This window comes from Notamacropus eugenii, chromosome 2 (assembly GCF_028372415.1).
Source record: "Notamacropus eugenii isolate mMacEug1 chromosome 2, mMacEug1.pri_v2, whole genome shotgun sequence".
Classification (NCBI taxonomy): Eukaryota; Metazoa; Chordata; class Mammalia; order Diprotodontia; family Macropodidae; genus Notamacropus; species Notamacropus eugenii.
In genome coordinates, this window is record NC_092873.1 from 156,952,345 (window position 1) to 156,963,820 (window position 11,476).

The 11,476-nt window shown below is 37.7% G+C and overlaps 1 long non-coding RNA gene and 1 pseudogene across 2 annotated transcripts; one reads left to right on the plus strand and one right to left on the minus strand.

Annotated features, from left to right (window-relative positions):
• Positions 1-403: 403 nt before the first annotated feature.
• LOC140523732 (protein S100-A10 pseudogene) lies at positions 404-763 on the minus strand (annotated as a pseudogene).
• A 2,426-nt stretch (positions 764-3,189) lies between these two features.
• LOC140523733 (uncharacterized) lies at positions 3,190-11,175 on the plus strand. 2 transcript variants are annotated; one of them, XR_011973452.1, is made up of 3 exons: positions 3,190-3,417; positions 6,046-6,093; positions 10,919-11,175. It is a non-coding gene; the product is annotated as an uncharacterized lncRNA (long non-coding RNA). The 2 variants fall into 2 exon arrangements; XR_011973453.1 differs by having other exon boundaries at positions 6,046-6,089.
• The last annotated feature ends 301 nt before the right edge of the window (positions 11,176-11,476 follow it).

Sequence of the window (11,476 nt, forward strand, 5' to 3'; positions counted from 1 at the left end):
GGGGTGGTAGTAGCCTCAGGTGCATTTGGGGGACTTTGAATAAAAATAAGGGGGCAGTGGAAGCACAAGGAAAGAAGAGAAGAAAATTTTGAAAAACTGTTTGTACATGTTTCATCTGTTGTGCAACAGAGTTAAAGTCATAGTGATTACATTATTTTCCAAATAAACACACTAAATACAAGTTTGTTTTTTTTCTTTTTAAAATTTTTATTGTAGGGTAGAGGGTGCATGTAATATTAAAAAAATCAAAAGCTTATCTTTCATATATTTGTATTTTCTTTCCCTAGTTGTCAAATTGTAAGCCTGGAGTTCATTTGTACATTCTGAGGGCCTGGGGCTGTTCATGCAACTGCTTCATCCTAGGGGGAGCTATGGGAATATCTCAAAAGTAATGACTATGGATTGGGACTGGAGGGAGTTCCTTGGCTTGGGCTCATTTTTTCCCCTTCTGCTTCATGTGTACAACAAAATAGTCATTGCATGCCATGGTCAGCCTGCCAATTAATGAAAAGAAACCCTGGAAGCCCACTTTGCCATCTTGGCATTGGTCCAGGTCTTTCATAATCTTGTCTACAGCTAAAGGGTCTTTCTGGTTTTCCAAGAACCCGGGAAACTCTTTTTCCATGAGAACTCTTAGCTCTTCTTTTGTTAAGTAGCCTTTGTCTCCAGCAAACTTATGAACTGCAAACATCAGAGTTTCCATGGCATGTTCCATTTGAGATGGCATCTTGGTGGAGTCTTCTGAAACCTTGCCTAAGCAAGAAGCAGCAGCTGAGTGGGAACGAAACGAGAAGACTGCAGCAGGTACTATTAGCCTTGGAGGTTCTTGGGGTGGGTGGGGGAGAGAGAGGAACGTGGGCACAAAATACAAGTTTTAACTGATCAGTGGTCAAGTCCACCAACAGGTCTGAACAAGCAAACATTGGCAGGTCAGCTTGCAGGGCATTGTCAGGAAGTCCAGCAGGCATTGGCAGGAATATGTGTGTCTAATGACTTGTGTACAATATGATAGCATAGGGTTACATGCCACAATATTGTGTCATCAAAATTTCAAGGCAGGAAAACCCCACAAATTTACAATAAATTATTAAATTTAAGATGCAACATTTAAAAATATTTTATAGTTTTTGAAACGATGCAAATTTTTAAAAAATTGTTAGAGGGTTAAAGAAAGTAGATTTCTAGTACTGACTCATTTTTTTTTAAAGGGGGCAGTAGACCAAATACGTTTGGGAATCTCTGTTCCAGGTCATTAATTTTGTAATCATATATTATAGTTCTCATTAATGGAGTCATTTACTTAATAAACTCTAAGTTGCATGAGGTCTAGGATTACATCTTATCTAAATTTTTATTTACCCTATCCTTGCTTAGGAAGTGTGCACACTAAATGCTTAGAAAATATTTGCTGGTTTTATTTGCCACTAAAACACTTTGATCAAACCATTTTCTTATTGTTCTCCTGGGTATCCTAGCATATGAAAATGTCTCCTCTATTTTAGTCTCAGCTTGAATTTATTCTCCAATGAGAAAAGCTTGGAACACACAAGGGTAAGATTATCTTTTTTAATTAACTTCCTCGCTATCACCTCTAAAACCAGATATTACAAAAAGGGAAGTTTAAAAGTGAGAGCCTTATCACTGATAAATAGAACTCAACATTTTTCTGGTATTTGGTTTCTTAATTTGCAAGTGCTGAGCCTGTTTGCACATTTCATAAGATTCTTCATCTGCATAAGAAAAATTCCATGATTATTCTGATCAGCCAAGTTAAATTACAGAAAAAAACAGCTAAACTCATAATGGAATTAAGTTAAACAGAGGAAATGCAAAAATGTTTCAAGGTCCTGGCTGACTGGTATTCTATGGCACAGGAAAAGAGTTATGTACTTATCTTTAAAAAGTTATCTTTTAAAATAAAAATAATAACTGCTGTATGGTTTAGAACAAGTCACTTGGCTCAGTTTCTAGCTTCTAAGTTTCATCAATCTGATTTTAAGTCAGCCAGCTTTAGTCTATTTCCCGAAAATAATCTGCAGAATATATTAAGCCAAATATACTAAGCATTCATTTTAGAGATGGGAAGGGTATTTTCCCCTTATGTTTCATTCATTTTTAAGGAATGTGAAATATATTCTAAAATGATTTCTCTTTCTGAGGCAGAAATGGAAATTTAACAGAAAATAATATGCTTTAACAGAAATAACATGCTTTGGATATATACTCTAGGAAAGTTGTGTGATTCAATTATTTGTAATTAAACTACTAATCTTGAAGTGAGTACTGAATCTGGTGTTTTACCCTTTGGCAAAATTCAGAAAAAGAAATCTATCTATAGGGAGATAACGTTGTTTTTGTTTTTTCCTGAGGAAAGTCAAGATTCCTTATGTATCTTATTCTGTGGTAATATGAAATACCCTGTCCTTTCATGGGGCACTGATTCTAATGAGGTACAGGAAGAGACTGTCCTATGTTTCCTACATAAAGTGCTTCTGGCAGCTGCCTCTTCTCTCTTGAAAGCTCTCCTTTTCTAAATTCTCTTTAAGCTGTTATGATTGCATCTGGGGGAAGCTTCATGTGAGCTCTAATCTAGCTTTATCTTACTCTTAACAAATAGGGCATCTGGGCTCAGACTCATGACCCTTTATAGTCAGGAGCAACAACAGCCTGTGTATATAATGGTAATTTCAAATGTTTTCCATAATACTGTTAAATCTGCCAAAAACATGTTCCCCAGCTGTTACTCTCTTTTGTTAATAAAGTGTTCTGGACTGAATCAGCATAAAAGAACAGAGGGTGGTTGAATTTTTCATGTTCAGACAGGTGTTAACCTGAATTGCTAAATATTTGGAATCAGGTGACATAGGTTTGACTCCTGCCCATGTAGATACTACATAACTATAAGAAAGTCATTTAAATTCTTTTAATCTCAGTTTCCACACTTACAAAACAGGGAAACTAATACTATCACTGCTTCTTTATTACACAATGTTATAGGGAAACTATTTAATGCTTAGAGTACACAAAGATCCTTCTACTTTAGTATCAGCTAGCCCACTAGTATTAGGCTTCCCATTACACAGATGAGGAATTGGTGGGCGCAGAGCTAGTGTCCGGACTAGGTGCTGTGACTTTAAATTAAACAGCCTTCCCAGTACATCATAATGCTTTGCTGAACCCAAAGGATGGCACATGCTCATCAAAGACTGTTTCAAGATAGTGCTGCCTGTGCCCATCTCTTCCTGAGGTCTGGGGTGCCGTACTCATATGTCCTCCCACAAACAAAGCCATGAGTGACAGAGGGTAGGGAAAAAAAACAGACATCTCTTACTTTCTGGGCTGTCTTTTTGCTGAGGATCAGTGCCCTAGAAGAACATCCTGACATGCACAGAGGGGCATATTCCTAAGAAATACTGAGTATGTTGATCAGGCTATCTACTTACCCCCAGATGCTATCTGCCTTCTTTCTTCTCATTTTCTGTTTCTTTATTAGTAGAGTTGTAAGATTTCATATTCTTGAAGGTATCTGAAACTAATTCACTAAAACAACCAGGTAGGGTAGGGACAGAAATAGCAGAGCAGATCTCCACGTACAGAAAGCTACATTTAGGAGTGTACTGGAGCCACTTTGATTAAGCTTACAAAAGCGGATTGTTAAATTTTCAATGTGAACATCTACACCTCAGAAATATACTACAAATCAGAGTTTAATTTATTGTTTTGTTGACTGTCTAGAGCTAAGAAAGTGATGGAGAAAATGTTAATAATGCAAATTAAAGTTAAAAGTGTGTTATATATAAATCTGGTTGTTAAATATTCACCAGCCCACTACTGAAATATATCTTGTAACTTCCTACCTATGTTTGTGTGAATCTTTCTCACTGGACTAACAGAACCCATACCAGAGAGTATACTGAGTATTTGAAGTCTTAGATCTTGAATTCTTGAATCTAGAGTCAGGAGTATAACCTGGGAACGGTGCATAGATTTTAGGGATCCTATGAATATGAATGGTGGGGAAATGAAATCTTTATTTCCACTAACCTCTAAGTGAAATTTAGCTATACTTTTAATTAGTTAAGTATAGAAGTCTGAGAAGGCATCCATAGACATTATCAGACTACCAAAGGAGTCCATGATATTTAGAACAAAATGGTTAAGAACCCCTCATCCTAGTGGATTTTTCATGTTTTTATGTACATGCATAATACACATATTTATCTATAGATACATCTCATACACACATCCAAATGTGGTCACATCTGCACATTTCTACTTGCAAATATATGTATGTAGAGAGGGAGCTCACCTTTATGATGCAAAAGGGCCCTATTTCTTGCTTTCTTTGTACACTGTGATTACAGCTTTTATGCAGAAAAATTCATATTAAATATTTTGGCAAAAGGCTAATCTAAATTAGTGAATTGTTGTTTGCCCTTCATTCTCAAAGAGGACCATGACATCAGGAAGGTGATGCCATGACTTGCAAGTGAATTGGATTTAAGTGAAGGAATGCTATGCAATGTCACCAGCCTCACTTTCTCCTCCAGAGCCATCTGGACCCAGTGGTATAGATCAAGATGACTGGAGATGGGCCTGGAATCACTGGAAGACCTTGACCTTTTTAAGTCAAGATCTTTCGCAGGTCTCAGTTGACTGAAACAACACCCATTCAGTGATTAAGGCTAGGTAAGAAATGAAGAAAAAAATGGCCTCTTTTACCTAGTCAAAAAAAAAAAATCAATCTGAGAGGAAAAGACCCTCAGGGTTTCTGGCCAAAATGGAAACAGTTGCTCTTTATATTCATTCTGAGCCATTTCTGAAGTCAATTTTAAAGTGAATTATAGGTTATTTAAAACAAAAGAAACAATTTTATTTTCAAGGTTATAACACTGTAGTATATATACTCTGAGAGAAAGATCTTGGGCATATATGCTAAACAAGTATGACCTTATAGCACAAAATGAACTAGGTAAACAGAGTTACCAAGAAGAATCTTTATGATCTGCTTTACTGAATAAGAAGAATGCTTTGTAAGTAACATATTGTTAATCTGTAAATGCTAATCTATGTGACTTCAAACAGTTTGATTCCTTTTAGGCAGCTTAAATTCTTCAGTTGAGTGGGGTGTTCAAGAAGGACTAGCCCCTCTAATGTGAGGGTTTGCCACGCCCTTTTCAGAGCTACTCACCCACCTTTGTTGTCCACTTGGCACTCAACTCTCACCTGGCTCCAAAACCCTGTAGCATGTGCAGGGGCCACATGCCAGTAAATCATCTCAACAGATGGGCTAAACCAGGTTGAGGGTCCACAAACATGTCAGGTAGTTAGGGGCTATCTACACCAAGCAAGTGAAGACTTTCCCTAGTGGAATGGGCAGATGAGAACAATTTGTTCCAATGACCATGAAGGCAGTGGAGCAGGTGCTATGGAGTGCTTAGAGCTTGATCAGACATCGGACACCAAGGTCATCCACTGCATCCTGGTTCATTACTAGTTGTCCTCACTTCTGTCTTGCCACTGGATTTGAATAACTCTGGAAGAGAGAGTGAGGCTGATGGCTTTGTGCAACACTGCTTCACTTAAATTCAGTTCACACAGGAGTCAAGATATCACCTTGTGATGTCATCGATCCTCTTTGAAAATGAAGGACAAAGAACAACTCCACTGCCTCATCATGGAATAGAGGTTACCTTTGATTCTCAAAGGCCAGCCAGGGAGAATAATGTCTGTGGATGCTGGGGATATAAACAATGTTCTGGCTGGACCAGAGGGCCTCAGAGACACCTTCTGACTCTGATATTTTGTAGTTCTCTCTGTAATCCACATTGGTTGAAGAAGCAATAATAATAACCCATATTAATAGAATACTTGAAGATTTATCAGATATTTTCCTAACAAGTCTTCAAGATAGACATTATTATGCCTATTTTATAGGGGCAGAGAATGAAGCTATAAGAGGGTCACAGAGCTAATAAGTCTAAGAGCTGGTTTTTGAACCCGGCTCTATTGTTTACTAAACCACCATTCTTTCTACTATACTAGGCTATCCAAAGAAACACCATTGAAATCCCAGATTGTTGAAGAATGTAAGTAAGTAGCTCATCTTATTTGCATGTAGTCAGACCCTGGATTTACTCTCCCAATTTGCATGTTCTGAATGTGTCTCACTTAAAACAACTGAGTGTGTGGTATGGCTACATGGATATCTGATTTGGGATGTGGAAATCCCCAGTGTACATATCTAAGGGGAGGCTGTGATTTCCATTTTTGTGGAGAGTAGGAGGAGAGCCATAGAAGGGGCAGGTAATATCCAGATCAGCCATGGCTGGGTAGTCACTCCTTTGCTCTCCTATCTTGCAAAGGAATACTGAACTACAATTGTATATGACTACAAGCCTACAAATATCTGCTGTATTTAGTGGTTTAGAATAAAAGGTGTTTTCCCTGGTAAGATGAAAGAGAACTTACTCTGGGCAGCTTAGTCTCTTTCCACAAATCCTGATTACACAAAAGAAAATCATGAATAGCTAGTAAATCACTTTATTAAAGAAAATAATGAAGAGAAATTGGAGAAATTATAGAGATTAGCATAGATGAATGAATACGCAAAAGTAAATGAACTCTTTTGGAGTGAGATGAGGTCTCAATTTAAATAAGGAGAGAGAAAGATGGAGTGGGGATCGGCAGAGTCTACATAGAGCAGTCTCTAAGGATGCAAATACTGGAAGCCAAGGAATATGTTGCAGGGACTGGACTAGCTTCCCCATATGTCTATGGCTCCAGGGAGATCTCCCATCCACCATTACACATGTCCTCTTGAATTCCTTCTTCAACTCCTAGATATCTCTATGAATCTGAAGGACTACTCAAAGTTCTCTCTACCATTCAGAAGCCATAATGTACTACCCTCCTCACCTCAAGAAGCATACAGAGAATAGGAGAACTGTCCTTCAGGAAACTACCTCATGCTTGCACTGTTGTGGAATTTGTTGTTGTTGAGATATTTCAGTCATGTCTGACTCTTCGTGACACCATTTTGGAGTTTTCTTGGCAATGATACTAAAGTGGCTTTCCGTTTCCTTTTTTAGCTCATTTTACAGATGAAAAACTGAGGCAAACAGAGTTAAGTGACTCTACCAGGGTCACCCAACCAGTAAGTGTTTGAGGCTGGATTTGAACTCACAAAGCTGAGTCTTTATGACCTTAGTTAGGTCCAGCACTCTATCCACTATGCCACCTAGTTGCCCCATTGTGGAATTACCTACACTATAATTTTTTTAAATTCTTTTTTTTTGCCCACTTTGCAAATATAACTTGAACCCAGTAATAATCAAATATCCCAAACCAGCAAGGTTAACATGAAGGACTTCTAATTATATAGGAAGACAGAGTGTTTCAGTGAAATGAACACTGGCTCAGTATTCCAAGGATTTGGGTTCAAATATGACTGCCATTTCTTAGCCAAGCCAGTCTTCCTTGACCAGTTTCCTTGTCTTTAAAACAAGGGTGTTGGATCAGATGGCCTTTGAGGTCTCTTCTAGTTCTGCATCCATGATTGTATCTTACCTTGGAAGATACAAATATTGCTATGTCTTGGCTTATTGATGATCAAACAATCCAAAGTAACACATGATGTAAAAAACTAGATGCCTTCCGTATGTTAATAAATTTGGCATTATGGTTGCCATCACTTTTTGTCTTTTCTTGCTAATTAAAAATTTTTTTAAACATCAAATTAAGTTTAAAATGTAATAGTTATATGACAAAAGATAGGAAGTAAAGTATGGTGGATGACGAGCTAGCCCTGATGTCAGGAAATCCTGGGTTCCAGTCCTTCCTCAGACATACTGGTTGTATAATCCTCAGAGAGTTATTTTATCCTCAGTGTTCTAGGTACCTCTTGAAGACAATAAGTTATAGAAAAGAGTATAATATGCAATGGTGGAGGGAGTTCCCTCTCTCAGAAGTTCCCTGTGCTAATGAAATTACAAGTCCAGTCCTGATTATCGGGTGAAATCTGTCTCATTAGAGCTTCACTCTCTCCCTCAAGAATAATAGCCACACATGTTGTTATTGAGCCTAAAGATTTGCAGAGCACTTTCCTTCCAACCACTTTGAGAGACAGGGAGCTCAATTATTAGAATCTTTATTGTATACATAAGAAAACTGAAATTCAAAGAAGTAAAATATTAGCCTGGGTTTAAACAGGTAGTAAGTGTCCAAATCAGGAGGCAATGTGGTTCAGTGGAAAGAGCACTTGGCTCTGGAGTCAGAGGACCTCTGATATTTACTACTTGAGTGACATCAGGAAAATCACAACTTCTCCCGGTCTTAGTTTCCTCATCTGTAAAATGATGAGGTTGGACTCCATGACCCCTGAGGTGTCTCCCAGGTCTAGATTGATAAGTCCTAGGAGTAGAATCCAGATCTCCTGACTATTAAAAATAATGTTCTTTCTACTACACTTTATTACATCTCTTCCTTAGTCATAGATAGCATCCTACTGGTCCCACCAAACATCAGGTGACAGCATATAGATGAATTGGTGCAAATGCATCATCTTAATTTGGAAAAAGCTAGAAATCAATCAATCGATAAAAATGTATTAAGTCACTACTATGTGCTGGGCACTGTGACAGGTCCTGAGGATGTGAAAAAGAAAGATAGCCCCTACCCTCAAGGAGCTTACAATCTAATAGGGGAAGACAGCACAAAAAGGAAGCTATAAGGGGGAGGGGTAAAAGGGAGAGAACATACCTAGTGGAAGGGAAGGGATGATGAAAGTCAAAACTGTGCAACCAGGAGGGAAATGGAGAGATAGGGCACCTGAATTCCCTCCTTAAATGAAAGCTTTGGGAGAAGCTCTTTGCTTAGTCCCCCATTCAGAGAAATGAAAATGAATGTCCTTACTGGAGACAAGGAAGTAGAATTCTCCTTAGAAGGTATAGAGTGGTATTTATTTATGAGACCAAATATATATCAAATGAAGCATCTTCCAAAATGACCATTGACATGTGATTTGATGGGTAACTCTTGAAAGGATTCATCTTTACTGGTCATTAAAGGACTCCTTCCCAGGGAAATAGAAACAAAACATTTGGATTATGGAATCACAGGCCATCTTGTCCAACCCACACCTTTCAAACTGCTGCTGTTTATTTGCTCAGTTGTGTCCGACTCTTCATGACTCTGTGAATGACAGCACACCAGGCCACTCTATCCTCCACTATCTGAAATCTATCCAAGCTCATGGTCATTGCTTCCATGACACTATTTATCCATCTTATCCTCTGCTGTGCCCTTCTCCTTTTGCTTTCAATTTGTCTCAACACTAGGAGTTTTTCCAATGAGTCATGTCTTCTTATTATGTGACCAAAATATTTAAACTTCAGATTCAGTATTTGACCTTGCAGTGAATAGGCTGAACTAATTTCTTTAAGTATTGACTGATTTTACCTCCTTGCTTTCCACGGGACTCTCAAAAGTTTTCTCTAGCATCACAATTCAAGTATCTATTTTGTAGCACTCAACATTCCTTGTAGTCCAACTCTTACAACCATATGTTACTACTGGAAAAACCATAGCTTTGAATATATGGACTTTTGTCAGCTAAGTGATGTCTCTATTTTTTGGAATGCCATCCAGATTTGCCAGATGCTTCCAAGGAGCAAGCATCTTTTAATTTTGTGGCTACAGTTCCTATCTACAGCGATCTTTGAGCCCAAGAATGTAAAATTGGACATTATATCCACTTCTCCTTCTATTTGCCAGGAAGTGACGGAACTAGTGGCCATGATCTTAGTTTTTTGATGTTAAACTTCAAGGCAGTTTTTATACTTTCCTCTTTCACCATTATCAAGAGGTTTCTTAATTCTTTTTCACTTTCTTCTTTCAGAGTGGTATCATCTGAATATATGAGACTGTTGATATTTCTTCCAGCAATTCCAGCTTTTGATTTGTTCAGAATGGCATTTCGCATGTTGTGGAAAAACGGTACAAGGGAAAGTTAGAGTAGAGGGAGACATGATTTTGACTTTAAGCTTCTCTATGAGACAAAAATATAGTTTTGTGCTTTTTGAGAAGTTAATGTCTCCATCATGCTGTGTTTAATCTAAAGAAAAAAAAATAGGCGATCTCACCAACATCAGCCTCATTACTTTATGGTCATGTGGCTATTGTTACCATATAGGTGGATGGAGGAATTACTGGCACCACCTACTGATAGGAATCTGAAAAGATTTAGCTAATTTAAAATAAACATTAAGGGTCTACAGAAAAGAACCACTATCACTGGATAACAGATTTGTGGAGCTAGAAGTGATCTTAGCAGTCACCTCATTGCTTTTGTACTGTGCTGATATTTATTAATATTGTATGCCTTCCTTTTCATTAAAGAAGATGCCTTTTGATTTTGTTATACCATAGACAGTTTCCAATACAGTCTGTCTTTTTCCTCTAGTTCCCATAAAATTCTCTCGTCACAAACAGTTAAGCAACCAAACATAGAAAAAATGTCTGATAGTGTATATGACATTTGGTACCTGTAGCCCCACCCTATTCTTCTCCCCACTGATCCCTTAGAATTATATCTTCTATTTACTATGTTCATTCACACACACATGCCACTCATGCAGACATACTTAATAGACTTATTCACTATAGCATTGAAACCTATCAGTTTGTAGGTGGCATAAAATTTGGGAAAATGGCATGAGGGGACAGGGTCAGAAATTGGACTATACCATTACCTTCTTATGTGACTTGGGAACTTTTCTAAATTTAATCTTTCTGGTTCTCAGTTTCTTCATTTTTCAAGTGAGGAAGGTTGGACTGTGATGAACATTTTAAATCCCTAACTCTATTAGAGCCCAATAAAATATCTAAATTCTCTACTTAACACCATTCTGTTTTTCAGGGTTGATGCCGAGGTTCTCTGTGGCTTGGGGAATGGAAATTCACATCTCAAACTCAAGGTGAAACAAGAGACAGAAAGAATAAGAAAAAGAGATTAAAAAATAAGTTTATGGGTGTTAAGAAGTAAGGAACTATGGTTGTAAACGTTTTGGAGAGCACAACTGAAAAAAAGAAACAAGGAACCACTGCTGCTCTAGAGCCCAGCCCTTAGGAACTTCTAGACTAGATCAATGATTAAAACTCCTTCCAAGTCTGTCATCTTATGATTCTAAATGGTCTTGATAAATTAGGCCACAAATAATCTGAATGTTATTTAGTGTGTTTAAGGTAGAAAAATGTAGTATATGCCAAAAGTTTGATTATCAGTTATAAGTACATTTGGATATCACACACACACACACACACACACACACACACACACACATTATGAGTATGGGAAAAAAGAGATAAAAGAACTCAAATTCATGTTGGGAGAAAACGTAGCAATAGATCGACAATATCATGCTGTGGTTGAAAAGGCAAGCATCAGAGTAAAATTCATAAATAAGTATATTTTCTA